This window comes from Rutidosis leptorrhynchoides, chromosome 1, assembly GCF_046630445.1.
Source record: "Rutidosis leptorrhynchoides isolate AG116_Rl617_1_P2 chromosome 1, CSIRO_AGI_Rlap_v1, whole genome shotgun sequence".
NCBI lineage: Eukaryota > Viridiplantae > Streptophyta > Magnoliopsida > Asterales > Asteraceae > Rutidosis > Rutidosis leptorrhynchoides.
This window is the reverse complement of record NC_092333.1, coordinates 465,997,004-466,022,657: the sequence shown is the minus strand read 5'-3', so window position 1 is coordinate 466,022,657 and position 25,654 is coordinate 465,997,004. Positions and strand designations below refer to the sequence as shown.

At 38.7% G+C, this 25,654-nt stretch overlaps 1 non-coding gene across 1 annotated transcript; it reads right to left on the bottom strand.

Moving 5' to 3' along the window:
• Window positions 1-10,424: 10,424 nt before the first annotated feature.
• LOC139886754 (small nucleolar RNA R71) lies at window positions 10,425-10,531 on the bottom strand. Its single transcript, XR_011772622.1, has one exon. It is a non-coding gene; the product is annotated as a small nucleolar RNA R71 (small nucleolar RNA).
• Between the last annotated feature and the right edge of the window lie 15,123 nt (window positions 10,532-25,654).

The window sequence follows — 25,654 nt, the reverse complement described above, 5'->3', positions numbered from 1 at the left end:
GGAGTAGTAAGATTTAGGCCCCGGTAAATATAAATTTAAAACAAGTACCTTCTCCTACGAGTGGTTGATTCTGGCGAGCCGCGGCTTAACGACACCGCGCAAATAAAACCGTCCGTTTCGGCCATATCACGAGAGAATACTAAGTTTTTGGCACTGCTGCCGGGGAATTGGTATCAGGCAATACTGTTTTCAATCAAATTTGTTCACCAGCATTTAGTGGTGTCTAAGACCACTCCCAACCATGACGCCGTCATGGGCACCTCCTCAGCGCCACATCAGCTTTCTCTCTCCTCCTTTCTCACCACTTCCTCCCATAACACTCCCATAACACACCATTGCCAACCATGACATACTCTCTCCTCATTACATACCCCACAAAATTAATTAAATAAATTAAGGTACAAATTTATTTGCTTATGTACAACTAATTATTGCACATATACATGAAGAAAGAGAAAGAATCCGTCCTGGGAGATGCTTGGGGAAGAAATGAATGAGGACGAAGTGGTTGAGGGTGGATGAGGGCTTGTGAGGGCGGGGACAATGCCAATGGAGCCCTCGAGGAAATGGGTTGAAGACATGGGTGAGGGCGTACCATTGGGAGTGGTCTAAGAAAGACAGTTATACACGGACTTGGTTATTGGATTTTCTGAACAGTCGCCAATTATATTGGGACCAAAAGGATCCTGCCTCTCCGTAGTCGGCCTGGCCACTTGGTTTGTTAAATAGTTTGTGCGGAACTTTGTTACCGAAATACCAGGGAATCAGTAGCCAGAACCAAAAATGTATTCCACCGTAGAGTAGTTAGTTAATTAGATTAGATTACTTTAGACTACCATAGATTAGATTACCTTAGCTTAATTTAGGTTAATTAAATTAGGTTTCTTAGATTAAAATTATCTTAGAATAGATTAGTTTAGCTTATTATTTAGTTTAATTGCGAAAAATTAAAAACAAAAAGGCATACCCAGTGTATGACCCAAACCCGATCTAGACCAGGGCCGTTGTTATTCGTACCTGATCCAGACGCAATAATCTCTAAATGTAACAACCCAAACCAACCACCGACTAAACCTCGTTAAATTTTAGCTAAAAAAAAAAATTTGCTGGAAGACTGTTTGCGCGCCGCGCGCCCCAGCTTGCGCGCCGCGCAAAAGCTGGCTGTTGCCGGTTGCCTTAAATGCGAAAAAGATGAGCGACTTCCCGACACATTTAGCCAAAACGCTTTTAACCGTACATTAATATATGTAAAACTAGCACATAACTAAGGTTTGAGCGAGTTTTACAAAGTGGGGCCCACACGTGCCCAAATTGCCACTAAATGTAAGAATACAAGTTTAATACAAATTAGAGTTTCGACCACAAAAGTTTAATTGCCAAACGACACAACGAGCATGGTGTTTGGGGTTAAACTACCCAAGTCTCGGTCAAACTCCAAGCCAAAACCAAAAGCGCTTCTTAATCATCGAAGCGGGAAACTCAATCCAAGGTAATGCCCTTACCCTTATCCACACACGAACCTATAAAAAGGTAAACAACGAGAGGGTAAGCAAAGCTTAGTGAGCACAATAATTATACATATACATATATAATCTACCTACTTGCATCACTTACGCAACCTCATACGCGGGATCAACAATTCGACAATCATGCAACAATAATATGCATATTCCAATATCCGCAATTCCACAAGTAGCTAATAATACAATTGCATACGACTCATAATTAAGCACTTTCACTACATAATTCACGCAACCTTGGTTAACCGATTCGAACAAGGGAAACGGTACTTACAAGACCGTTGGAGTTCATAACATCCACTAATGTTACTTACACACCGCGTAATCACTAGTCCCCGGGTGATGTCTTAAACACCGCGACTAACTCACCCTTACAACAATGTGGCGTCTTAAACACCGCGACGAATCCACACTTCATTCCATACAATGAGTGGTGTCTTGAACACCGCGACACTTCCACTCCCATGACATTGTGGCGTCTTAAACACCGCGACAATACCACAAGTCAATTACACAATGAGTAGTGCCTTAAACACCGCGACAATACTACTCGTTACCTAGAATGTGGTGTCTTGAACACCGCGACAATGCCACATTCACGCAACACAAATAAATACATTATATACACATACGCATAATTATTCCACTCACCTTAAACCTTCGGTGATTATTAAACCAAGCTTGAATTCCAAGGTAACGTACCTATTTCACAAGCATATAATTAATCAATCAACTTGGCCTAATCTCATAACACACACCATCCTAGGTCATCTTGACCCATTTTGACACTTAACCCTAATTCGGGTCATTCTTACCAAACACCCTAACTCTTGGCACTCAAGGCCTTCATACACTTTAAATCACTAGGTTTTAACACAAAACACTAACGTTAACCAATCTTGGTCCATTTTGACCCGTTTGACTCAATAAAAGTCAATACACCCATTTTGGGTCATTTATACCCAAATCACACCCATTTTCACTTCCTTAAGGTGTTCTAGCAAATTATTAGCCAATTAGGGTTTCATAACAAAAATTAATACATTTAAAACCTTAGCTTACACATAATTGAGTCTACATGACCCAATTTACCCAAGAACCCCCAAATTTACCAACAAATGGGTTTTATGAGTAACACTAACTCAAACCCTAACCCATACACGAAATCAAAACAAGAATTGAAAGTTAAGGCATACCACAACTATCAAGATGTAGCAATTGACGAGATGAACAACTTTAGAACTTGGACTTTAGCAAGAAACCCTCTTCTTCCTCTTCAAAGTGAGCTTTCCCTCTCTAAAACTCACTCTCTCACTAAAATCAATTTGGATAAGTGTTGGTGGTTGTGGGAGTGATTAATGAACTCCCAAAACTGATCCAAAGGCATTAAATTCGGCTCTAAAGTGCATTTACCAAAATACCCTCGTTTCCATTTAATTAAAAGCAAAAAAGAGCTGGCAGACAGGATCTGCGCGGCGCGCTCCTATCTGCGCGGCGCGCATATGGCCTGTTTCAGCTACTTCTTCCATTTTACAACATAACGAAAACTCTACACCCCGGTTTACTATTTACGCATTATATACAATAAAAATACACGGGTCTTACAACTCTCCCCCACTTATTCGGATTGCGTCCTCGCAATCCAAGCCGCATGACAAGCGGGAAGATACACCAACACAAACTCTTCGGGCTCCCATGTAAACTCGGAACCTTTATTCCGTCGCCATTGAACTTTGTAGGTCCTAACCTCCTTATGTCTCAATCGTTTGACCTTCTCATCAAGTATGGCAATCGGCTCTTCAATATACTCCAACTTATTGTTTAGTTCGATCTCATCTAAAGGCATCCATGAGGAATCGTCCGCAAGACACTTACGGAGGTGAGTAACATGAAACGTATTATGGATCCCCGCAAGCTCTTCGGGCAATTCCAATCGATATGCAACTTCACCAACACGAGCCAAAACTTTAAACGGCCCAATATACCGAGGACCTAACTTTCCCCGTTTTCGAAATCGAATAATACCCTTCCATGGCGAAACCTTAAGCATGACCATGTCGCCCTCTTGGAATTCGATCGTCCGTCTACGTTTATCGGCATACGACTTTTGCCTATCTTGAGCCTTTTTCAAATGCTCTCGGATAATATCAATCTTGTTATTCGTCTCTAAAACCAAATCGGTACTCCCGATTTCCCTTTGTCCCACTTCTCCCCAACAAATGGGAGTTCGACACCTTCGACCATAAAGCATCTCGTACGGTGGCATCCCGATACTAGTATGAAAACTATTATTGTACGAAAATTCCACCAAAGGTAAATGCTCATCCCAACTACCACCGAAATCGATAATGCACGCCCGTAACATATCTTCCAAAGTTTGGTTCGTACGTTCGGTTTGACCGTCCGTTTGAGGATGATACGCCGTGCTCAACTTTAATTGTGTACCCATATCTTCGTGAAACTTTTCCCAAAATCGAGATGTAAAACGGGTATCTCGATCCGAAATAATAGATATAGGAACGCCATGTCGCGAGACCACTTCCTTGATAAACAACTTAGCCAAGACCTCCGACGATATTGCTTCTTTAATAGGAAGAAACAAAGCGCTTTTCGTCAACCGGTCCACGATCACCCAAATCGAATCATATTGAGTTCTCACCGTCTTAGGTAATTTAGTGATGAAATCCATGGTAATGTGCTCCCATTTCCATTTCGGGATCTCTAACGGTTGCAACTTACCATACGGCTTTTGATGCTCGGCTTTAACTTGCAAACAAGTAACACATCGTTCAACGTATTTTACAACATCGCGTTTCATGCCCGGCCACCAATAATCTTTCTTCAAGTCATGATACATTTTCGTCGCACCCGGATGAATGGAATATTTCGACTTATGTGCTTCATCGAGTAACACCCGTCGGTAATCACCCGCCTTAGGCACCCACACCCTTCCTTGAAACGACAATAAACCCCGCGGGCCCATTGTAATGAACTCCGATTGGCCCACAATTCGTTCCGCGTGCTTATCGTGAACATAAGCCTCTATTTGGTCTTCACCCATCTTTTCAAGAAAGTCATTAGTGATAATCAAACGTAACGATGCTACACGTATCGCCGGATGTTGAGTCTTCCGACTTAACGCATCCGCGACCACATTCGCCTTACCCGGATGGTAAAGTATCTCACAATCAAAATCCTTCACCACATCCATCCATCTACGTTGACGATAATTCAAATCTCTTTGAGTAAAAAGATGTTTCAAATTTTTATGATCCGAATATATCGTACACTTGACACCATACAAGTAATGGCGCCAAATTTTCAACGCATGCACAACTGCCGCCATTTCAAGATCATGAGTCGGGTACCTCGTTTCGTGTTCCTTTAATTGCCGAGAGGCATAAGCAATGACTTTACCCCTCTGCATAAGAACGCACCCGAGCCCATTTAAGGAAGCATCACAATAAACCACCATGTCTTCGACGCCTTCCGGTAACACTAACACCGGAGCTTGACACAACTTCTCTTTCAATAATTGAAAAGCAATTTCTTGCTCGTTTTCCCAATTGAACTTAGCACTCTTCCTCGTCAACTTTGTTAATGGAGAAGCAATCTTAGAAAAGTCTTGGATAAACCGACGATAATAACCGGCCAATCCGAGAAAACTTCGGATCCCCGTGGGCGTAGTCGGTCGTCCCCAACTCTTCACCGTCTCAATCTTCCCCGGATCCACTTGGATACCGCTTTCGTTCACAATGTGACCAAGGAATTGAACCTCCCTTAGCCAAAATTCACATTTAGAGAACTTTGCATACAACTTCTCTTTTCTTAGCGTCTTCAAAACTTCACGCAAGTGGCGTTCATGTTCGTGCATACTTTTCGAGTAGACTAGTATGTCGTCAATGAACACAATAACCGACTTGTCCAACATAGGTTGGCACACCCGGTTCATAAGATCCATGAATGCCGCCGGTGCATTCGTAAGACCGAAGGGCATAACTACAAATTCATAATGCCCGTAACGCGTTCGGAAAGCCGTTTTCTCAATATCTTCCTCACGGACCCGCATTTGGTGATAGCCGGACCGTAGGTCGATCTTAGAGAAATACGTTGCGCCTTGAAGTTGATCAAACAAATCGTCGATCCTAGGTAACGGATAACGATTCTTGATCGTCACTTTATTCAACTCACGGTAATCGATGCACATACGCATACTACCGTCTTTCTTCTTTACAAATAAAATCGGAGCGCCCCATGGCGACGCACTTGGTCGGATAAAACCCTTCCCGAGCAATTCTTGAATTTGATTCAATAACTCTTGCATCTCCGTTGGTGCTAAACGATAAGGAGTTTTAGCAATGGGGGTAGCCCCCGGAACCAACTCGATGCGAAATTCAACTTGTCTTTCCGCCGGGACACCCGGTAACTCATCTGGAAAGACATCTTCAAACTCATTAACTACCGGAATTTCACGAATTGGTGGTGGCTCATTACGAGTGTCGACAATATGAGCAAGGAAAGCCATACCACCGGTAACAACGTGACGTCGTGCCCGAGCAAAAGTGCATATCGGCACCGATCTCCTTCGTTTGTCACCATGAATAATCATCTCTCCCCCACTTGGGGTCTTTACACGAATAAACTTGTCGTGGCATGCAATATCGGCTCTATAACGATCGAGCCAATCCATACCAACGACAACATCAAAATCACCCAAAGTCATCGGAATAAGATCAATTTCGAAACTTTTGGCGCCAAACACAACATTGCAATTTTTACACACATCAACCACTAGCGCCGTCTTGCCATCCGCTATTTCAACTTATACCGGACGACTCAACTTTACTAGCGGTTTATTTAACTTAGGCACAAATCTTGGAGATACGAAAGACAAATTAGCACCACTATCAAAAAGTATCCGAGCCGGATTAGAATTAACCATGAAAGTACCTGAAACGACTTCATTGGATTGTTTAGCTTCTTCATTAGACATCAAGTAGTTACGACCCCTAGCCGTACCCGCTGCCTTCTCTATCCGCTTAGCATTATCATTACGCAACTCGGGACACTCGGGTTTCTTGTGTCCCTCCTTCCCACAATTGTAGCAAGTGAATTTTGTAGTAGAAGATGGTTTGGTACAATCACGAGCCATATGCCCCCTTCGCCCACAATTATGACAAGTATAGGGGAAATCCCCCGAGGCACCTTTCTTCACACTCCCCACACTCTCGGTTGGGCCTTTCTTTGACTTCTTGCTTGAAAAATTTGAGTGACTCGAACCTTCATACTTTCTCTTCCTCAACACAATCGCTTCAAACCCTTTCGCCAATTAAACAACTCATCGAAGCTCTTCACCACGTTTACGCTAATCTTTTCTTGATAACTATCATTCAAGGTTCGATAGAAATCTTCTTTCAACATTTTATCATTCCCGACATACTCCGGGCAAAATTGCGTCTTGGACAAGAACACGGATTTGAGAGTGTTCAAGTCCATCGACCCTTGCCTCAAGGTACGTAGCTCGTCCTTAAGTCTTGTAAGATCGGCCGAAGTTCGGTACTCATCGAAGAACTCCGCTTTAAATTCCTCCCAAGTGAAGTCCATACATTGTTCTTCACCATAGAGTTGGATCTTAGCATCCCACCACAATTTCGCGTCACCCCTTAACATGCTACAACCATACCTAGTCTTCTTGTCGGGTGGACACTCACAAGTACGGAAGGCCCCCTCCATATCGGAGATGAATCGGGCACTCTTGAGTGGGTCCCGATCGCCCTCAAAAGTAGGAGGTTGAGCATCCTTAAAGTTCTTGAAGAAAAAGTCACGCCTTCCCCCATTTTCTTCTTGAAGAGCAATCTTAATTTGCTCCTTAACCAAAGTGACGACTTGTTCGTCAATCGTCTCGAGAAACATCTTCTTAACATCTTCGCGAAACTCCGCCTTTTGGCGTTGAAAGATGGCCTCAACCTTGGCCGTGAACTCGGGGTCCTCGCTCGTGCCCCCATTATCGGTGTCGTGTCCGTTTCTCATCTTCATTCTATAAAACGGAAAAGATTAAACAACGAAACTAAAGACATGACACATATATACATATACACCATACCACTCCATCTCGCTCGACAATCGTCGTACATCGCTTGTTTGACACGATTTGCACCCGTAGTAAGGGTAGCTAATCATTACTACGCGAGCACGTCGCGTTAACTCGCTAGTACAACGTTCATTTCGCTCGATGATTGCTATACAACATAAACAATAACGCATGATTAGTTCATATAAACCTATGCGCTAACCAAGACCCGGTCCGACCCAAAGTCCTACAAGTCCGCACAATGCACACACAAAAGTCTAAGTCTAGGCGCCTATCTCAAGTCACCTAAATCCCTTAGACCATGCTCTGATACCACTTGTAACAACCCAAACCAACCACCGACTAAACCTCGTTAAATTTTAGCTAAAAAAAATTTTTTGCTGGAAGACTGTTTGCGCGCCGCGCGCCCCAGCTTGCGCGCCGCGCAAAAGCTGGCTGTTGCCGGTTGCCTTAAATGCGAAAAAGATGAGCGACTTCCCGACACATTTAGCCAAAACGCTTTTAACCGTACATTAATATATGTAAAACTAGCACATAACTAAGGTTTGAGCGAGTTTTACAAAGTGGGGCCCACACGTGCCCAAATTGCCACTAATTGTAAGAATACAAGTTTAATACAAATTAGAGTTTCGACCACAAAAGTTTAATTGCCAAACGACACAACGAGCATGGTGTTTGGGGTTAAACTACCCAAGTCTCGGTCAAACTCCAAGCCAAAACCAAAAGCGCTTCTTAATCATCGAAGCGGGAAACTCAATCCAAGGTAATGCCCTTACCCTTATCCACACACGAACCTATAAAAAGGTAAACAACGAGAGGGTAAGCAAAGCTTAGTGAGCACAATAATTATACATATACATATATAATCTACCTACTTGCATCACTTACGCAACCTCATACGCGGGATCAACAATTCGACAATCATGCAACAATAATATGCATATTCCAATATCCGCAATTCCACAAGTAGCTAATAATACAATAGCATACGACTCATAATTAAGCACTTTCACTACATAATTCACGCAACCTTGGTTAACCGATTCGAACAAGGGAAACGGTACTTACAAGACCGTTGGAGTTCATAACATCCACTAATGTTACTTACACACCGCGTAATCACTAGTCCCCGGGTGATGTCTTAAACACCGCGACTAACTCACCCTTACAACAATGTGGCATCTTAAACACCGCGATGAATCCACACTTCATTCCATACAATGAGTGGTGTCTTGAACACCGCGACACTTCCACTCCCATGACATTGTGGCGTCTTAAACACCGCGACAATACCACAAGTCAATTACACAATGAGTAGTGCCTTAAACACCGCGACAATACTACTCGTTACCTAGAATGTGGTGTCTTGAACACCGCGACAATGCCACATTCACGCAACACAAATAAATACATTATATACACATACGCATAATTATTCCACTCACCTTAAACCTTCGGTGATTATTAAACCAAGCTTGAATTCCAAGGTAACGTACCTATTTCACAAGCATATAATTAATCAATCAACTTGGCCTAATCTCATAACACACACCATCCTAGGTCATCTTGACCTATTTTGACACTTAACCCTAATTCGGGTCATTCTTACCAGACACCCTAACTCTTGGCACTCAAGGCCTTCATACACTTTAAATCACTAGGTTTTAACACAAAACACTAACGTTAACCAATCTTGGTCCATTTTGACCCGTTTGACTCAATAAAAGTCAATACACCCATTTTGGGTCATTTATACCCAAATCACACCCATTTTCACTTCCTTAAGGTGTTCTAGCAAATTATTAGCCAATTAGGGTTTCATAACAACAATTAATACATTTAAAACCTTAGCTTACACATAATTGAGTCTACATGACCCAATTTACCCAAGAACCCCCAAATTTACCAACAAATGGGTTTTATGAGTAACACTAACTCAAACCCTAACCCATACACGAAATCAAAACAAGAATTGAAAGTTAAGGCATACCACAACTATCAAGATGTAGCAATTGACGAGATGAACAACTTTAGAACTTGGACTTTAGCAAGAAACCCTCTTCTTCCTCTTCAAAGTGAGCTTTCCCTCTCTAAAACTCACTCTCTCACTAAAATCAATTTGGATAAGTGTTGGTGGTTGTGGGAGTGATTAATGAACTCCCAAAACTGATCCAAAGGCATTAAATTCGGCTCTAAAGTGCATTTACGAAAATACCCTCGTTTCCATTTAATTAAAAGCAAAAAAGAGCTGGCAGACAGGATCTGCGCGGCGCGCTCCTATCTGCGCGGCGCGCATATGGCCTGTTTCAGCTACTTCTTCCATTTTACAACATAACGAAAACTCTACACCCCGGTTTACTATTTACGCATTATATACAATAAAAATACACGGGTCTTACACTAAAGCACGCAAGGAAGCACGAATCAGAAACCAAATGGAGTTACGCGTTACTTTAGCAGAAAATACCAAACCCTCGATTGAAGGTCGAGGATGACCAATCAGATTTCCAGAGACTCAAGGACACTCGTTCGAGTTAAAACATCACATCATTCAGCTCATTCAAAATAGCTGTCAGTTTCATGGATTACCGAATGACGATCCTAATTCTCACCTTGATTAATTCATATCTCTTTCGAACTCCTACAAACAGCCAGGGATAGGACAAGATATAGTCCGGCTATACTTGTTCCCCCATTCTCTCACTCATCATGCTCAAACTTGGTTTGAAGGACTGGAAAAAGATTCCATCACGTCTTGGACGAAGATGGCTACTAAATTCCTAACCAAATATTTCCCTCCTTCTAAACAAACCAAACTAAAGAATGACATCATTAACTTCAAACAGAGTTATGATGAATCTCTTTACACCGCATGGGAGCGTTTCAAAAACCTGCTGAAGAAGTGCCCTAATCACCATTTAGAACGGTCAGCCCAAATCTGTACCTTCTACAATGGTCTTACGGTAAATCATAGGACGACGATCGATGCAGCAGCTCAAGGGAATCTGATGAACCAAACCGCAGATGAAGCATGGGAATTGCTCAAGAACATGACGATGCATCATCATGACTGGAACAGTGGTGAAACAACTTCATCATCTGCTCCGCTCTCTGCACTTAACAATCAAACGGAGGCCATCAAATCCCTCACGGATAAGATGGAATCTCTTGCTAAGCAGCTAGGAGAATTGAAGACGCAACCGCAGCAGGTTAACCAAGCTCAGGCTTGTGTAAATTGTACCAACCCGCAACCCACTGAAGAATATCAAGTTGAGTACGAGAATCCTGACGGTTCAGTCTGTTACGTTCAATACCCAGCTCGTCCACCAAATCCCGGATTCAATCAACCATCAAGGGTTAATCAATTTCAGCGAAGCAATCAACCTTTCCGCTATCGCTATCCACCTTACCCAACCCAACAATCTCAATTGACCTACGATCAACCACTTCCACTCACTGGTCCGCCAGTTGAGGAAAATTCCCCTACCACCCAGATTACAAAAGCAGCCAACCCCACTCTCGGAGCTGATGAACATTTAACTCAGTTCATTCAAGGATAACAACAGCTAAATCAGAGAACTGCAGCCAGACAAGATCAGACGGAGATACTAATGAGAAATCAATTGGCTCTGCTCAAAAGTTTGGAAACACAGCTCGGACAGTTATCACAACGCCTTGAAACCCGACCGCAGGGAAGATTGCCAAGTAATACTATCCAAAATCCCCACATAGAAGAGGCAAAGCAAATGGATTCCGTGATCCCAAAGGAAGAACCAAGGAGAAGGTCAGCTAGGCTCAAGAACAAATCAACATATACTCAGAAGCTGACTCCTGAAACTCCAGTTCGCGTACCTTATCCTGGGAGGCTACAAGGAGAACCATCTAAGCTTGATTCTTTCAAACTTGATGAGAGATTCCTGGACACCATGTCCAAAGTTCCCAACCAGAAGAGATACATCCGAAGGCTTCTTTCTACAAAGGAGAGGATACCAGACTCTAACAAAATTCCACTGAGTGAAGAATGCTCTGCATTACTCAGAAACTCTCTACCACCTAAGCTAGGAGATACGGGCCGATTCGTATTTCCGTGTTCAATCTACCAAGCGCTAGCAGATTTAGGAGCAAGTATCAACCTAATCCCCTACTCTCTCTCTACAAGAGATTAGAGTTAGGAGACTTGTCACCAACCAAAATGACAATCCAACTTGCCGATCATACAATTCGATATCCTAAGGGCATAGTTGAGAACGTCTTGGTGAAAGTCGACAAATTCTTGTATCCTACGGATTTCGTAGTAATGGATATTAAGGAAGACCTACACACCCCAGTAGTGTTAAGAAGACCTTTTATGAATACGGATAGGACTGTCATTGATGTGTACAATCAAACCATGATCTTACGATCACATGGGGAGAGCGTTACCTTCAAAATTGACCGACCAACCGATCTTTCTGGACAGGCAGAGATGTTTGCTATTTCCACTAGACGGATCACTTCCGATGATGAGTCATTACCACCAGCCAATGATGTCGAGATGGGTGTCGAATCACAGCCTGTAGACGACCCAGAAATGGAAGAAGAGGATCCCAACGAAGAAATAGAGGAAGAGGAGGAATCTAAATAGGAAGAGGAAATGGAAGACGTAAAAGAAACTGCGACAGCACCTGTTCCAAGCACCGAGCGTCATGAAGAAATAATGAAGCTTGAGACGGCAGATCACAGTTTAATCATTCGCTTCAAGAAGAAGACCGTGAAGGCTGAGGTTAAGGATATAGAAATTGATCCTATAAGTATCAAAGTGGAGAATCAGAATACTGAAGAAACCCGTTCATCAGGCGCATCCTCAGAGGAGCAAGATACGGATGATGACGAGGAAGAGCATCATGAAGACATTCTGACTAACCCGCACTCTCCAACTGAACCTGTGATGACCCGGAAATTTCCGATCAAATTTAAACTTTAATCTTTATATGTATCCGACACGATAAGCAAAATCTATAATATTGAGTCTTGAAAGTTTTGAAATCTATATTCATGTAATCAATTACCCTTTGACCATGCCTGACGATTCACGAACAATTATGTGTAAATAGATATGTATGAACATATACATATGTGTGATTATTAAATTAAGAAACTCTTACTTTTAATAGTATTCGGAATAATTGGTAAAGTGATTTACAAGTAAGAACAAAAGTGTCATTAACGAGAATTAGACAAAAGTTGTGGAGATTCCCGTTTAACTTTCAATACATGCTTTACGATGATTGTCTCGTGTCTTTTGGTAAGATAATGATTAGTTTTCATGATATCGAAAGCATTTTATGATAAAACCTTTTTAAAGGATGATTTGGAATATAACTATTTTTGGAAAACCAAATTTATAAGTACTCGATTTAGTTTCAAGCGTACAAAACGTTTTCAATTTAAAAAGAACTTTATTATTAAAACGTATATAACTTTTATAAATATCTAGAACCACTTTTGACAACTCATTACTTAACCAGTATGATAACGATAACAATATTTATATTTTATTTTATTAAATATGTATAACGATATAAATTAATATTATATATATTTATACGCGTATTATACGTACATAGTTTTATACTTTTACTATACTTAAACTTTTACTTTACTTTTACTTTAATAATTCATACTTTAATAATTCACTTTAATAATTCACTTTAATAATTCACTTTAATAATTCATACTTTAATAATTCACTTTAATAATTCATACTTTAATAATTCACTTTAATAATTCATACTTTAATAATTCAAAAATCTATTATAAATAGAATTCAATAGGTTTCATTATTTCATAGAAACTTGAAAATATTTTTCTCTAAACTCTCTCAATCGATTTACATATATATATATATATATATATATATATATATATATATATATATATATATATATATATATATATATATATATATATATATATATATATATATATATATATATATATATATACTATGTATTATTTCAAGATATTATTATTATACATAAAATATTACGACGGAGTGCTGTTCGAGTAATTTCAAAATAGTTTTTCAAACGGGATAAAGCTACGAAAATTATGGGTTATAGCTATGGAGGTGATGGGTATTGTTCGGGGTTTTGTTCATAAGGTCAAACTAGTGTTTATCTTCTCCGTCGTGTCTACGTACTTTCCTGCAATCTTGAATCTCAATATTGATACGTTCGTGAATCCGAGGCCAACCTTACACTTGTTTAATGATGTTATATGTATTTTTACTACAAAATACAGTATGGTGAGTTCATTTGATTCCCTTTTACTCTTTACATTTTTGGGACTGAGAATACATGCACTGTTTTTTTTACAAATGCTTTATTAAATGCTTTTGAACTATATTCTGAACTGCGAATGCATGAAATGCTTTTATAAATGTTTGACGAGATAGACACAAGCAAAACATTCCTCGAAGGAATTATGTGGACGGTCTGATTGCCACAAGTGATATGAATATTTTTCCCCTGATTAGTAAGGTTGGTAACCTAAGAATTAGTTACGGTTTGGCCCTAATTCACGCGAATCCTAAAGGTAGCTACCGGGTTTAACACCCCCACCCAGAATTTTCACTAGACGGAAGGGCTAGTGGGCGTGGTGTTTAGTACTTCGAGGTTTATATATATTACAGACGAGATGTTCTGTTTTGGGGATATTATTATGCGCATTATATGTTAAGGTCGGTTACCAAGCCAAGCTATGAAAGTTATGTTATGTATCGAGAGAATGATTTTATACACGGGCTATGTGTATGTTATTTTGTGCACGAGATATGTGAACGGTTACTAAGATTTATGAAAGATGATTTCGTACACGAGAAATGTGTACTGTATTTAAAAGATATCGCATGTACATTACAAGTGGGTATAGGATTCGGGCCCATTTGTACCATGCAGCATTTAAATCTTGTGGTCTATCAAAATGATGAATTTTACTGTTTTATGATAAACTTATGAACTCACCAACCTTTTGGTTGACACTTGAAAGCATGTTTATTCTCAGGTATGAAAGAAATCTTCCGCTGTGCATTAGCTCATATTAGAGACATTACTTGGAGTCATTCATGACATATTTCAAAAGACGTTGCATTCGAGTCGTCGAGTTCATCAAGATTATTACTAAGTTATTTATAGTTGGATATATTATGAAATGGTATGCATGCCGTCAACTTTTGAAGAGATGAAAGTTTGTCTTTTAAAAACGAATGCAATGTTTGTAAAATGTATCATATAGAGGTCAAGTACCTCGCGATGTAATCAACTATTGTGAATCGTTTATAATGTATATGAACGGGTCCTTTCAGTTGGTATCAGAGCTATGGTCTTAGCGAACCAGGTCTACATTAGTGTGTCTAACTGATAAGTCGTTAGGATGCATTTGTGAGTCTGGACTTCGACCGTGTCTGCATGTCAAAAGTTTTGCTTATCATTTTGTGTCAAAAATCATCTACTTACCATCCTTAGGAAATCATCTGACTATTACTTTTTAGTCTAGACGCGTTTTTCTGCATTTATTGCATAATAGTGTATAGACGAAATCTTATCTCGGCATATCTATTACTGTGAACTTTGACTGATTTTTTTCAAAGATTCCTCCGTAATTTATGGGATTTTGGTAATATATATACATATGTAAATTATGTATTGAAGATACCAATTCTAACTCCTATAAGCTATTTCATATCAAAATTCATTCCCTTTATCATACGAGATGGATCCCTCAACCAGTTCAAATTCCTCAGAGTACGACAGCTTTTCCGATATGGAGTTTCATTCTAGCTCTAACAATAGTGTGACCGGAATGGATCAACCAATCAGCCATCATCTGTTCTGGATGAAATGGGGATGGGTTCGCAGCCTCCTCAATTATTGGCGACAAGAAGAAGGTGATCCCTTCCATCCACCAAATTGCCCTCTTGGCGATGAACCTGAAGCACTTACTGGTGAACCTGTTCGAGAAACCATTTTCTCTCTCATCTCCAGAGTATCTCGTCACGATTATATACTACACCAAATTTTAGATTATATTTATCCGCTCGTCCGAACCGACAATCACCCCGGTGTAATAGAAGAAGTTAACGAGCTTCGCGCTCGGGTAGTGGCTTTGGAGAATATGGTGCGAAGGTTACAAACAACATCAGCGGCACTAGCAGCGTAACCAGTACCGCCAGTAACATCCACCTCGCAAGCCTCAATACTAAAAGCACCAGCAGTATCACCGGCATCAACATCAACCACCATTACTAACATCAACAGGATTATTACCACCACCAACAATCACATCCGCATCAACACCTCAATATCCCAATCTGTATATCGGATATCAACGTCACACACACCAAAGATACCAAGGAGTACCAACAACAACAAACGATGAAGTATTGATTCATAACTTCATCGGAGAAACATTCTGTGGTGATTATGTAATCTCTAAAGTTTTAGAGATTATCTATCTCAGCCTTAACCAAAAACTAGATGAGTAGACAGAGATGATATGAAGAAGAATCGAAACCCTGCCAAGAATGGTGCGCGGTTTACAAACTAGACTTGTTTTACCAAACAACATCAGCGGTACCCATAGCCTTGCCAACACAGTCTGCGCTGTCAACATTATTAAAATCGTCAGCACCCCTAACATCACAAACTTCGCCAGTTCAAGAATCACTGTAGAAACCATTACGAATCATACAACGCGTATATTGTATCAACGAGTTATGAATCATTAACTCAGTTCTTCCGAAGAATTAATATATATATCCTATAAATATATAAAATTTTAAACCATAATAAATCTTTCTGTACTAAGCTATATGTATGGAACTTAACTATCTGGTTAATTCATATTACTAATATGCTATGATGTACATTCTTCGTTAGCGACTTAACCATCGTTAACTACAACCTCTATTTCAATTAAATAAATTCGGCTTCATGATAAATCAGGTGTATCATTCAATAACATGTTTGATTTTACACTTTCATCTTTGATGCACTCGAAACTTACTGGAAAACAACATTCGTATCTTGCGAAGTTAGCAAGAGTTCTATGAGCATCAGCATGATTCACTAAGGAAATACCTATAAATACTGAAGTATTGATTACATTAGTGGAATACTCCGCAAGGATTATGTAATCTCTAATGTTTTAGAGAAAATTCATTTCTAATTCAAGCCGAAAATCAAATGACCTTGGTATGATGTCAACTCATTGAATCTGTATTACATCTGAAGAAAATATACCCACATATATTTTCATAAAGGTTGTAATGAAAATTGTTGTTCAAAATATTATTTGTGAAATTTTTTTTTAACGGGTAGGTAATACCCGAGAGATATATAAAATCACAATTAATATGTTACGTTCTTCAATTCTGATTCGACAATCATCAACTATACCAATATACATTCTTCTATAGAAATCAAAACAATCATACTCATTCGAACCTAATTACATATTCTGATTCTGGGAATTTCAGAATTCAGCTCGAGAGACAACCGAAATCATCACTCTTAGATCCTTACATTTTTTTTTTCAAAGCTATACTTTGACTTCAAAACTGTGATAGAACATCACTTTTAATCGTAACACTCAGATGAATATGAAAATCATTCGGGAGTCAGGACGATTTCATCATTTGGATATTGACTATGACAATCTGTATTTAAAACTCTTCGAAATTCCGGAAGACACTTCAACATTGAACAATCGAGATGATGATCCAACCGCACATTATCCGAAGTCTTGTACCTGAAAAGCTCTCGAAACCAAAGTCGTAGTTTAATACGTAACCGCGTCGAATTCTTTAGCATTTATTAGCAAAAACAACATTTCGATTCCTTTTCAAAGTAGTCAATTTTGTCACAGTTCCAGCAAGTCAACTTCGACTTTTCAGACGGACTAGTCTTATTATAACCCCAATAGATACGTTGTTATTCATCATTGTTATTGGGGAACCTTTCATATTCCACCATATTACCACCAGCGTTTAATCATCTAAAACAAGATTCTTCTAAACCCACCTCGGATTGATAACCAGTGATTCAGATATTATAGCATTAAATGCAGAGGAAACATAAAAATGGTAGAAGATCTAAACGGCCAAAAGTTTGATGATAAAAGATAGTGAGTTGGTAAAGCTCAGAAAAAGAAAGGATTTGGTACTGAAAAACGGATTGAGCAAAGTATGAAGGAAGCCGTGGACAAATCACAGAGACTGAATCTGCCTTCAAAGGATTCAAATGATTCAGTGCCTGCTAAAATCGTTAGTAAACACGTTACCTCTTATTCTAAACCTTCACAGACAGATATTCTTCATCATCATCATATCTTAAATATTATAGGATATCTTCGTATCTTCCATTATACATATTCTCCATATCTTTGGAGATATTTCACAACTATTCTTATCAAGTATCATTTATCTCTCCGTAATATCTGCAACATAAAAGAAACTGTGCTAGTTTCTAAATTCTGAAAAATTTGAATATGAATGTTTTTGAAGTAGTGTTGGGAACTGATGCATGGGTTAGTATAATATAATGACACTTGATCAACGTCATTATATTACAGTAATTTATGCTGAGTTTCTAATGGACGTGATGATTCACAGAACATACCGTCATCATGTACCATTTACACGACTCTTACATTTGATCTAATCTCTAAACATATCAAGAAAATATTTCTTGATGATTCGGTCTTTCCAGGGTATTCTTGTAATTTAACAAATCAATATTTTACCATTATCATTTTCTTCTTAGAACAATTACTATATTCCTTCTAAAATCCATACATACGAATTCCGGACCATTACAAGAGCTATTCAATCACAAGAAGAAGAAATGAAAGGACAAAGCTCTGAAATAGAAATTTGGGGTATAAATCGCAGCAAATAGAAGAGAGCATTAAGTGTGGATGACGATGATTATAGAAAACAGAAGCAGAGACATCGAAGCATAAGGGAAGATGTAAAACCCAACAACCACCCGTAAATTATAAACCGTATATATCGATGCATATAGCAACATAAAGACACGGGAGAACTAAAAACACTATAAACCCTAGGGTATAGTAGAAGTAAATAGATTCTTCCGGTGGCAGATTAAAAAGAAGAACGACAGATATGAAAGTTAAGAGGATATCAAGGATCAGGATGGGATGGAGCATATTAACGAATACTTTAAAGTAGGAATTGAGGAAGGAAGACTAGAAGGTATGAGTAGTAAGGAAATGGAGAGGGTAGATTTATAGGAAAAATATCCGACAGAGCAATCAAAGCAGATTATCGCGTTTAGCCAAAGAAGATCTGAATCTCCTTAATTACCGAAGAATCAAATCTTATTATAAAGATTTCTTCTAAATTCCTTAAATTCCGGAAATCAATCTTGAATACGCCGTCGGTTAAGTCAAACCTACATTTATTCATTTTCACTCTTTTACGATAGCTTCACTTATACTCTTCGCATAATCAAATTGGGTTATCTATATTACTCGATGATGATAAAACTCTATGTATCAGTTTACATTCGTCATAATAACATTCTTACTGTTAGCCATGACGGCCTCTATCAAATTTCGGGACGAAATTTCTTTTAACGGGTAGGTACTGTGATGACCCGGAAATTTCCGATCAAATTTAAACTTTAATCTTTATATGTATCCGACACGATAAGCAAAATCTATAATATTGAGTCTTGAAAGTTTTGAAATCTATATTCATGTAATCAATTACCCTTTGACCATGCCTGACGATTCACGAACAATTATGTGTAAATAGATATGTATGAACATATACATATGTGTGATTATTAAATTAAGAAACCCTTACTTTTAATAGTATTCGGAATAATTGGTAAAGTGATTTACAAGTAAGAACAAAAGTGTCATTAACGAGAATTAGACAAAAGTTGTGGAGATTCCCGTTTAACTTTCAATACATGCTTTACGATGATTGTCTCGTGTCTTTTGGTAAGATAATGATTAGTTTTCATGATATCGAAAGCATTTTACGATAAAACCTTTTTAAAGGATGATTTGGAATGTAACTATTTTTGGAAAACCAAATTTATAAGTACTCGATTTAGTTTCAAGCGTACAAAACGTTTTCAATTTAAAAAGAACTTTATTATTAAAACGTATATAACTTTTATAAATATCTAGAACCACTTTTGACAACTCATTACTTAACCAGTATGATAACGATAACAATATTTATATTTTATTTTATTAAATATGTATAACGATATAAATTAATATTATATATATTTATACGCGTATTATACGTACATAGTTTTATACTTTTACTATACTTAAACTTTTACTTTACTTTTACTTTAATAATTCACGCTTTAATAATTCACTTTAATAATTCACTTTAATAATTCACTTTAATAATTCACTTTAATAATTCACTTTAATAATTCATACTTTAATAATTCACTTTAATAATTCATACTTTAATAATTCACTTTAATAATTCATACTTTAATAATTCAAAAATCTATTATAAATAGAATTCAATAGGTTTCATTATTTCATAGAAACTTGAAAATATTTTTCTCTAAACTCTCTCAATCAATTTATATATATATATATATATATATATATATATATATATATATATATATATTTACTCTGTATTATTTCAAGATATTATTATTATACATAAAATATTACGACGGAGTGCTGTTCGAGTAATTTCAAAATAGTTTTTCAAACGGGATAAAGCTAGGAAAATTATGGGTTATAGCTATGGAGGTGATGGGTATTGTTCGGGGTTTTGTTCATAAGGTCAAACTAGTGTTTATCATCTCCGTCGTGTCTACGTACTTTCCTGCAATCTTGAATCTCAATATTGATACGTTCGTGAATCCGAGGCCAACCTTACATTTGTTTAATGATGTTATATGTATTTTTACTACAAAATACAGTATGGTGAGTTCATTTGATTCCCTTTTACTCTTTACATTTTTGGGACTGAGAATACATGCACTGTTTTTTTTACAAATGCTTTATTAAATGCTTTTGAACTATATTCTGAACTGCGAATGCATGAAATGCTTTTATAAATGTTTGACGAGATAGACACAAGCAAAACATTCCTCGAAGGAATTATGTGGACGGTCTGATTGCCACAAGTGATATGAATATTTTTCCCCTGATTAGTAAGGTTGGTAACCTAAGAATTAGTTACGGTTTGGCCCTAATTCACGCGAATCCTAAAGGTAGCTACCGGGTTTAACACCCCCACCCAGAATGTTCACTAGACGGAAGGGCTAGTGGGCGTGGTGTTTAGTACTTCGAGGTTTATATATATTACAGACGAGATGTTCTGTTTTGGGGATATTATTATGCGCATTATATGTTAAGGTCGGTTACCAAGCCAAGCTATGAAAGTTATGTTATGTATCGAGAGAATGATTTTATACACGGGCTATGTGTATGTTATTTTGTGCACGAGATATGTGAAAGGTTACTAAGATTTATGAAAGATGATTTCGTACACGAGAAATGTGTACTGTATTTAAAAGATATCGCATGTACATTACAGGTGGGTATAGGATTCGGGCCCATTTGTACCATGCGGCATTTAAATCTTGTGGTCTATCAAAATGATGAATTTTACTGTTTTATGATAAACTTATGAACTCACCAACCTTTTGGTTGACACTTGAAAGCATGTTTATTCTCAGGTATGAAAGAAATCTTCCGCTGTGCATTAGCTCATATTAGAGACATTACTTGGAGTCATTCATGACATATTTCAAAAGACGTTGCATTCGAGTCGTCGAGTTCATCAAGATTATTACTAAGTTATTTATAGTTGGATATATTATGAAATGGTATGCATGCCGTCAACTTTTGAAGAGATGAAAGTTTGTCTTTTAAAAACGATTGCAATGTTTGTAAAATGTATCATATAGAGGTCAAGTACCTCGCGATGTAATCAACTATTGTGAATCGTTTATAATGTATATGAACGGGTCCTTTCAGAACCAGATCAAGGGGAGCCGGACTCTTCTTCAGATCGAATTCCGGTTATATCCACACATGGAGACATGATCTCCTTCATCAATGATACCGATGAATTTGAAGACATTCTCGAAGCCATCCGAAAGTCAACCATTGACTTTTCGCTACGCTTGACAGAACGAATCATGGCTATCAGAGAAGAGCACCACCTCTATCTCCGAAGAGAGGACAATGATGTTGAAATCCTAGAAGTACGCATTCAAGACTTTATCAATTCTCTTCACGATCATATCTATCACGAAGAAAGGCAACGAGAGCATAATTCAGTGGTTCGCACTATTCTCGAAACAAGATTATGTCGAGATCAGAAGATCATTTACTCTAAGGTTTACAACGCCTTAGCCGGATCTGCACTTCCGTTCTCACGAAACGAACGAGCACTACTGACTCTCATCCGGAAGCATATGGATCTTTCCACCGGACGCCTGACCTATCACTCTGATTTGCAAATGATCGAGGATATTCACAGTTTTTTCGCTCTTTTGGATAGAGATAACTTTGAAAGCACACCAGACAGACTAGTGATTTACGTAACGATTGATCACCACGCTGATCTGATTATCAAAGAGTTACAAGACGCTGTTATGGAGGAAGCAAGACGAAACAATCCGTTCTCTCATCTTGAACCAGATCGAGTCAACATTGCCACCTATGTTATGAAGCAGCTATCACGTATCTTCTACGAATCCACAGATCCTAGTTTCATATTTAAAGCTGGATGTCGGGAGATATACTCAAAGATGGTGAAATTAATACTCGGATCAGGATTGCTGTTCACTTCTTTCCAGCTTCGTCTCTTAACTGATCTGTGCAAAGCTACAGACTCTTACTGTGGAGATCGCCGTTCCGAAGACTTCGAAATTCTAAAGATACAGTTTCTTACATTGTCTGAAGACCTCAGAAATGAGCATCCCGTCAGAGAAATCATCAACACCAGCACTGCTACCATGATTGACATTCATGGGTCAACCAGCAGGGTTGTGGATCACATTCTCATCGGACTTCAGGACTTATCAAGAGCAGAAACTGCTCACTACTTATCTTTCAGGAGATCTTCAAGAGAAGTACCGGATCTGTTACCACTATTGGTCCGACACTTTCTCAGGATTTATCCACCAAGACTCACATTCCCTCGAGAAGACCAAGATCACTATCATCAGCGAGGAATGTTTGCTTTTTGAAGCATCACTACGGTCGAGCCAACGACCTTAAACAAAAGCGCTTCTTGGGAGGCAACCCATGCAATAAAGTAGAGTAGAAGAATAAAGGATGACAAATGAGCCGATAAAGAAGCAAGGAAACCAGCCGCATCTGCTAGGGGTATTTCTTTCTTTCACTACTAGCTCAAGATTCAAACCATACCGCATCCTGGCTTATCACTAAGTATGGGATAACACCAAAAAAAAAACACTAGACAAACACTCCCAAACCTTCAACTAAAACTCCTAAGTGTGGGATACACTAGGAACATTGAGGACAATGTTCGTCTAAGTGTGGGATGTTGGTATCTTTTTATGCTATATCATAGTAAACCATTACGAAGATTCCAAGTCCTTAAGCCAAATTTCAAAAATTTTGCAAAAGAAACCCTTTTCGAAAAGTATTTTTGAAAACCTAAAACGTTTGTCAATAAAAATAAGGCTTAAGTAAGGTGGAATTCTTGTTAGATTGAAATCTCTAATAGAGCATTGCATGACTAAGGCATTATCGACCTAAATTGATTATGGTGACGCACCCCAAATAAGACCAGCATTCATCTTTAATGCTTCACTATTTTCCGTTGAGAGTGCCGATGTCTGTGCTCATAATCAGAACTTGCTTTAGATCTACATCTCCAAGCAGCAAAGCGTGATTCGGTTGTAATCAAAATAGCTACCCATTTGTCAAACATAAACCTTCCGCACCTCCACTACTTCTACTCCACTACCACATCCACATTACCCGTATTATTTACTTGAAAAATCCAGAAAATGAGATTCCGTCCGAAAACCCGATGTTATAAACCTCTCAAGTATCATGGCAAAGGTCTTGAAAAAGTTTACCGGCAAAAAGTTTCTCGAGACGAAGTCTCAAAAAAATATATATATATTTTTATGAAGTTATGAAAAGAGGGAGCAGAACTAAAGAGAAACGCCGAAGAGAACTCGACCAAAAATGATTATCAAATGAAGAAAAGTTCGAAAGTGCTTCTCAAATATTTCAGCACTCCTATCTATCCGAATAAAAGTCTGTATAAAGACTACATTACCTTTATCTCACCCCTCAAAAACAACTTCACTACCACTCCAAAATTCCTTCTCCATCATTGACAAATAACCCATAAAGCTGAGATTACTACTGTTCTCGCATTAGCAGCAAGGATTTGAGTCTTTATCAAGCCTATGACGATGAGTGCGGCATGGCTGGCTATGAGTGTATTTCATTTCTTAGATCTATAGGGAACCCTAAACACTTGAGTAATTTGAGTGACCCGTGAAAGCTAGCCAATGTCATGTCACCTCCTCGCATTCTTGCAGAGATAATTTCAACCCTAACATAGATGACTCACCTTATCTTTTTGCTCTTATAATAAAAGCAAACCGCTTAGGCTATTAAAAAAGAAATGCCGAACAGGTCTTAAAAATGAGTTTGCTTGAGGACAAGCAAAGTCTAAGTGTGGGATATTTGATATCGGCTAAAAAGTCACGTTTTCACCCCGGTATTGAGGCCCAAAAATAAGAAAGATTCGAAATTTGTCGGCAAAATACCCACTTCGTCGGTTAGAATTGAAGAACAAGTAATTATGAAGACGGTGCAAAAAGAATCAAGAGAATCGGAGCTAAAACGAAGATTCTAGAGCGAAAACGGTGAAAGACAAGAAATCAAGTTACGATCCACGGAATTCAGGCTGACCAGGTGCCAAAAACGGCCTGCCATACGGCCTGCCATACGGCCTGCCAGTATGGAAACGGCCTGCCATATACGTGCCACCACACGAGCTGCCAAACGGCCTGCCTTGCAAACGGCCTGCCAAATACGGCCTGCCAGCCGTATTTGGCAATTTTCTAATTCTATTTAAAGGGTCTTTGTCATTCATTCCAACACACACTTCAATTCACTTCTTTCTCTCTCTTGTACAATATTAGTCATACTCTCAAGGCCTTCGACTCCGTGCGGGAAACCTAGTACCCGGAGAAGAACGCTGAAGATTGTATTAGGAGCGGTCTGGAGTCTTGAAGTTGTCACTTTTGTATTCAGAACTCGTTTAATCTACTGGTACTTCTATCCTTTATCTTATATAATGTTTATTGATATTGTTGCCATGATTAGCAAGTAGTTATCTTTAGTGTATGCTATGATGTAAGCAGTTATAATGCCGAAATAATATTATGGTCTGTGTATGTTGTCGAAATGCTTTCCGATTATGCTTTAAACTCAATCGCTTTTCCAACTAATAGAACGTAGTTATAGGCTCTATTATTGGGAAGTCGTGAACCCCGATATAGAGTACACTATCTGTGTCACCCCTTGGTAAGAGAAGTCTCTCGGATACAACGTAAGATCGACTGAGGCACACCGGTTGTAGTAAGTCTATCAAGCTTTGGATTCCGACTGAGGACTCTTTCGTAGTGAAACATCTGACTAGACCCCTAGTACATTGTCGGTCTCAGACCATGCTGGTGTAGTCACCAAGCATATAGACTTCGTACGTGCACGCTGAAGCACATCGGTTGTTGTAAGTTGTACCTCTGCTAAGTAAGGCCATGGAACACGGTTAGTGTTGACCAGTACACTGCACCATAACGCGGTCTCAAGCATTGCACCCCGCTTGAGGGATTCTTAGTTAATTAAGGAACTGTTTGTTTAGACGCATAAAGGATTGGACCGTTAGGATTATCGAACGTGTTCATGGAAGTCATCTTGACTTGGCCATGGTGTTCTTTATGGTTGAACTCTTTTTAGGGCCTAACTATCTTTTACCAATCATTAA